Below are 6,683 nucleotides of genomic sequence, written 5' to 3'. Positions count from 1 at the left end.
CGCGCACGCGCTGCCGCGCCGCGGCCAATGAGCGCCGCCGGCCGCTCGGGGGTGGAACCTGAAAGGGGCGAAAGGCGCTGACGTTGAGGCGCCTGAGGACGCGCGCGGCGGGCGCGGGGAGGGCGGCGGCGAAGCGGCCGCGGATTGGCCGAGCCGGGCGGGACGGCGCCTGCGCGCTCGGGGCCCGGGCTCGCGCCGGCCCTGTCCCGCCCCGCCCTTCCGCGTCCGGGCAGCGCTGGGGGCCGCGCGGGTGGGGGGGGGGACGCGGTGGCCGCGGGGCCCCTCGGGAGGAGTGTGGCCAGCAGGGCGAGGGAGGTGATCCTGCACCTCTGCTCAGCCCTAGTGAGGTCACATGTGGAGTCCTGTGTCCAGTTCTGGTTTCACCAGGACAAGAAGGACGAGCTACTGGAGAGGGTGCAGTGGAGGGCCGCAGAGATGATGAGGGGACTGGAGCATCTCTTTATGAGGGCAGGAGAGACTGCAGGAGCTGGGCCTGTTCAATCTAAAGACACAGAGTGGCGGGGGGAGTGGCAGTGTCTCATAAATTCACATAAATGTCTCCGAGGCAGGTGCCAAGAGAGTTCCGGGCCCTTTTTCATACTGTCCAGCAACAGAACAAGGAACAATGGTCGCAAGCTAAATCATGAGAGATTTCACTTTGGCATAAAGAAGAACTTCTTTATATTGAGGATAGCAGAGCACTGGAAGAGGCTGCTGGGTAGGGTATGGAGTCTCTGTCTCTGGAGACATTCAAACCTGGATCCTTCTGGATGCGTTCCTGTGTAACCTCCTCTAGGTCATCCTGCCTTGGCAGCAGGGACCCTTCCAACCCTAACAATTCTGTGAGACCAGTGTGGCTCCTCTGGAAGCCCTTGGCTGCCTCCCGTGTTGGGTGCAGGCCCTTTCTTTCTGTCAGGACCCCTCTCCCAGGAGGCTGCGAGAGCTGCTGGAGCAGCCCCAGTCCTCAGCTGGTCCCTCAGGCTCAGGGCCAGCCCAGCTCGCCCCAGCCTTTGAAGAAAGGTGACATTACCAGCATGGACTGCGGGGACCGAGGCACTGCCTCCCACACCCCAGCAAGGCCTGTGAACTTACACTGTCATTGCACAGGATGCAAGGAAGTCATTTAGCTTTCATCTTGGGTCTGTGTGGTTAGGTGAGTAAGTCTTGAAACACCACTCTGTCTAGGATGTCGGGATGTGTTGGCCTGAGCTTCCTAGCTGCTTTTCTGACTGACATGGAAGCCTAGGGAATATATGCTGGAAAACAAACTTCACAGCTGGTGTCTGCAGATTGTTACCTCTCACTTCGTGTACTGTAGTGACCTTTAACTCTGGAAAAAAACATGGGTGTTTAAAAAGTTCACTGTGGCTTCAAATCACGTCAAAAGCTTTGAGGCAGGACATTTGGAAAAACATCCTCAGCCTGTCATGACTCATAAATTACATGAAACACTGTTTCCAATTACTTACTTCTTTCATCAGCCACCTAAAGGAGATAGAAATTCCTACTGGTAAAGTGTGAGCCCAAATGAGAATTACCCATCAAGTATGTATTGGTTTGTATTACAATTCTATAAAAGTAGGCATGTTTGTATTCTGAAATTATTTAGTATAATTCTGTGCATGTCATATTTTCACTTGAAATAATTATGTATGTCTGTATTAGCATACAAATTAAAAAGTTTTCCACCCTTTGGAGGTTGACAGTCTCAACTTACGTCCATGATAATGCAGTTACTTAGTGTTTTCCATCCGTGTATCTCAGGTTGTTTGAAAAAACAGGCAAGGTGCCATTGACGTTGCAGAAAGAGGTTAAATACACGATGTCTTCATGAGGTGTTTTGTAGCTGTGAGTAACTGAGTCACTGTAGTCAAGCATTCTGCCTTTGGAAATGTGTTACAATCCTCTTTTTACGTGTCACCCACTGTCCTCGTATTTCTACTACCTGTGTGCTTAGAGGCTTTGAGCCTGCACAGAGCAGGCCCTAGAGAGCTAAAAGTTGCAAGCATAACAATTCATTTGGTAACACCAAGAATGTCACGTGATCAGTGAAACTTTGCATTTGTGATAGGAATCATTACTGAAGGGTGGAGCAAATTTGGTAGCAAAGTCTCATTTTTCTGTTTCTCCTGGATACTCCCTTCCTACTGTCCCCTTCAGCTGATGGAAGGTCATGTCCAAGGTGTGACAGGGAATGGCTGGGTGTGGAAGAGCGTTTGACATTCCTGTTGTCAAAGGCCGCATTCCCTTGTGTTTGTTCTCCTTTATTTCCTGGGAAGCCAACATACCTCCAGCACAGCCCCACGCTGGGACTTGCAGGCTCAGCACTGGTAATACCGTTTAACTGAGCAGATAGTTTGTGTCCCTCGGCTTTTGTGGTAGATAATGTACTAAGCACAGTGCTGTGCCTGATTCTAAGCCGATCATTTCTTGAATTTCAGCAAGTGGTAAAATATTTTCCTTGTATTATTATGGAGAGCCCCATTATCAGGCTGCAGAATGTGAACCCGGTGCCTTTTTGAAGCTTTTAGCATCTGCGTCACTTGCCTCTTGCAAACACAGTACTGTGAGGCTGGAATGCCCAGCTCTGGATTAGAAACTTAATACCTGTCAGGAGCAGCACACCAAGAAACATTTCAGCTGTTAAATCTGGAACAGACTCAGCAGAAATCATGGAAAATAACAGCAACATTTTATGCCTTAGAAGGCTTAGATCCTGATTTAAAGACATGTCTTGGCGCTTTAAAGGAAGCATTAGTTATGCAGTTATGCTTGGATTTACCTCCCACTTCTAGTTTTATTTTTATGTAAAGTTGTGAAAATGTGCTGATGCACGGCATTTGTATTTCTGTGCAAATGAATTGCTTCAGCTTTTACCATTAAGATTCTTATTGTGTAAAAAGTTAGATGCAGGAAAAAGGTCATTTTTTGTGTTTTCCTTTCTCAAATTCAACATCCCTCAATATTTGCACAGGGGACACTTGGCTGAAGAATGGCTCGCAGGCATGGACTGGCAGAAGTGATGTTTATAATGCAAGGAATATATCCAGAATGCCACATTGCTGTGCCGGGAGCATGAGCTCAGCACACCCTGCTGCTCTCTGCATCACTAACCTGCATGACCCGTCTTTGACAAGACACAGCACTCCGAGTGCCTCTGCTCAGGTACAGATTTACCCCCAGGACTCCACGGACTTTGTCTCTCTCTCCTCCCCATACAGGGGTGCTTGCCTGCCTCTTCTCCATTCTGTAGCTATGGCAAGTCCTGCCATGATGCTGCTCCCCGTGCATCTTGGTGCGTTTTATAAAGCTTGAGGTGTGAAACACTACTGCATGTAGGGAAAGCAGTGCAGCAGCCACTGTTCACTTGGAGAAACTGAAGGAAGGAAAGTTGCAGTGAGTTGTGGGTGATGCAAGAGTTGGGAGCAGACTTCCATTTCCAGTCTCCCGGTGTTTCATCTTCCTTTGTACCCAATTATCTCCATTCTGTGACATGAAGGTGACAGCACTGCGAACTGCATTGACATTTGCAGAGCACAAGCAGAACATTCAGTAACTCCTGGGCAGATGCCTGCTTAAGGAAATTGGAGGAGGTGCCCTTAGGTGCAGAGCAGCTTGTAGAAGGGTTCTAGTGGGGTCCTTCTCCCATCATGGGCCCACTTCTCTTTAGGAGCTTAGCCTTCGTCTTAGCTCTGAGTTTGCTGTAGTTTCAGACCTCTACAAGCAGAAGGGAGAAGTTTTATCATGCTCATTTCTCCACCACTGATTGCCATCTGAATGCAGGCACTGGTGCCAGCAATGCACGGTGGTTTGTTAAACTGTTAAATTTTAGACAACGCCAGAGTGAAAATTACTTTAAAAATAACCTTTCAACCACAGAATCAGTATAATAGTTCTTATACTAAAATAGAAACAGTAGAATGATAGGCTATAATACCAGTTTCTAGCTGGTGTGCTACATTGCTGCTCAGTGTGAAATCTTAAATGAGGCAGGGGCTCACATAGAGATGGCACCCTCTCCTTCCCCCAAGGATGCAGCAGTGTGGGTTCAGGCTGTGGTGCAGTAGAAGCTGTGCCTGGCTGGGAGGAGTATAAAATGCACATCTGGTTTGATAGCACAGCTCATCTGACCTCGTGACTAGCTGTCATCAAGGGAGTGCCTGTGCTTTACAGTCTGGACTAGTTCCTCTCTCCGTCCCATCCCTGTGCTGCCATGGATACATGCCTGTCCCTGCAGCGCTGGATTCACGAAACCAAGTGTCAGGAAAGTTTTCCAGCATTTTGCAGGGCGAATTTTCTGCTGATTTTGAATCTTGAGCTGTCTCCTGAGACATCAGACAGATGTTGGTGCTAACATGAGATGATGCAGTGGGAATACATAGCACATGAGGGGGAGCAGAGATGTCTTTTTGTGCAGCAGCTGGCTGTTAGATTGTATTATCTGTGCTCTCTGACTGCATCCTGAGTGTTCATAACAGCAAATGCCACAAATTCCTTCACAGGAATATAGGTGTGAGAGATACTGCAGTGGGAGATAATAAAATCTGTTTTCTGGTGCTGATTTTCTGTGGAAAACCAGTTGGAAATGTGTTCATGTGTATTTAATGAAGCAACTGCTAGACTAGAGGATAAATAGAAAGCTAAATCAGTTTATGAACCTTAGTGCTTACAGATAGTTGTGAAAGCCTTTAGTCTCCCGCATTTTCAATATCTCATCTCGCACAGTGAAGACTGTCAGTGCTTAGACAGCATTCAAGCAGCCTGGAGGGGCTGCATAGCCAGCTAGGCACCCACAGGAGTCTGTGTAAAAGTGCAGAGAGATTTCTTCACAAGAGCATTAGCACTTAATATGAAACCACTTTGATCTAGAAGGGCCAGATGTGCTACATTTGACTTTTGATGGACTATTCACAAAAATAATATTTTCTGTGGTTTTTGGTCTTTGCTAGAAATTAGAGAGAAAAGCTGCTGGAAATTAATTATTTATGCTTAGATGCTTCCTCCTTTTCCAGACACTTCTCCATGCTGAAATATCTTGATGATTTTGAAAGAAACTATTTCTATTCCAATGAATAAACACCTTAGTATTAACCTAATTTATTTTTTTATGGAGTATAATGGATCATGGCATATAAAAAACTTTAAAAAAATCTTTCTTTCACGTCTGAGTATAACTGTAGACTCAGAATTTCTTCAGGTTTATTTCCATGACTGACATTTATAAAGAATAGTTTCACAGTGGGATAGTCACTTGCTGTTCATATGTGGAGCATCATTAAAAGATAGTAAATGGATTTGAATCCAGATTGTATATTGTAATGTTTTTAAATTCCCTCTTCACTTTCAAATCATAGGGAGATTGTTCTCTTCTGTGTCAGGAATGAGTGGGAGGTTATGTTCTGTTAATGCCAAAAAGTGATCATTCCTAGACACTAACCAGTTAGCCCCAATTTAAGGACGTGTGCCATCTATATTCTTGTATCACTGTTTGTGTGTATTTTCTCTCATCATCACTGTTCTTGATGGAGACTCAGCTTGGTAAGTTCTGTCTGCCCAGATGTATAAGAAGGTATTCTTGCTGCTCTGAGGAGCCTACATTATATGAGGAAAAAAAAACCAAACCAACAACAAAATAACCAGAATCTGCAATCATCTGCTTTTATTTTTTTGGTTGTTGTTAGGTAATCTTTTAATCCAGTAATTTTTTATCAAAATCTTGCAGGTGGTATATGCCAGATGGACTTTTTGCAGAGATTAAATGAAGGATTATTTGTCAAGCAGCTGCATCAGGAAGGATTTTTTCCTGTGTGGGGGAATGTACAAGGAAAGGCATGACAACACTTTTGTCCCTACTCCTGTAATTGGATCACATTCAGTGGATCACATTCAGTGGATTCGGAGAGTATTTGATTTTATCAGTCATTAAAATCTAAGTAGCTTTCTTAGCTGATGTTTCAATTAAAAATCAAAATATCTAAAGTCTACCTCTCGTATGTGCTGTATGCCACTGTGTTCTCTAATATGTGCCATTTCTCAGTAGTCTTTGAGTCCATTTAATGAACTGTGTTGTCACCCGGTGTCCCAATCCAACGAACACGTGTATGGCTAACTTCATCGGAAACTTGTGAAGGAAAGCCAGCCATCTGCCTAAAATTTTGTGTAGTAGGAGCTAAGGTTCATTACGTCTCTCTGAAAATGCAAGATCATTTTATGTGACCATACTGCACATGCAATACCATGAGGTTGTCAATGCTTAAAATATAAAAGAAAGTCAAAAGTGAAAGATGGAGAAATCTTTTTCCTCATGATGCCATCAAAATACAGGAAATGACCTAAGGTCAGGTATCAGGATGATGCTGTGTGGATTCCTTTTCAAAAGAAGTGTGGCTAACCTCGCTTGGAGGGATGTTGATTTTAAGAAAGAGCAACCATATAAAAAGAAATATAAAATATATCAATATATCAAAAAATACAAATTTTCACAAACTGATACCCCTTGGACTTTCAGTATACAGTAAAAGGATGTAACCTGGATGCATGCAGAATGCTGTTGCTCTCCTGCACCTTCAGCTTTTCCAGAAGTTTAGTCTAGACTTTAAAATATGTTTATAAGGTACTGTTGGGATGCTTAGATTAATGATTCTGCTGGTTTACATGTTGCAAAATTAATCATATTGAGTTAA

Source organism: Motacilla alba, chromosome 2, assembly GCF_015832195.1.
Source record: "Motacilla alba alba isolate MOTALB_02 chromosome 2, Motacilla_alba_V1.0_pri, whole genome shotgun sequence".
Taxonomy (NCBI): domain Eukaryota; kingdom Metazoa; phylum Chordata; class Aves; order Passeriformes; family Motacillidae; genus Motacilla; species Motacilla alba.
The sequence above is the reverse complement of the archived record's forward strand: the minus strand, read 5'-3'. Positions refer to the sequence as shown.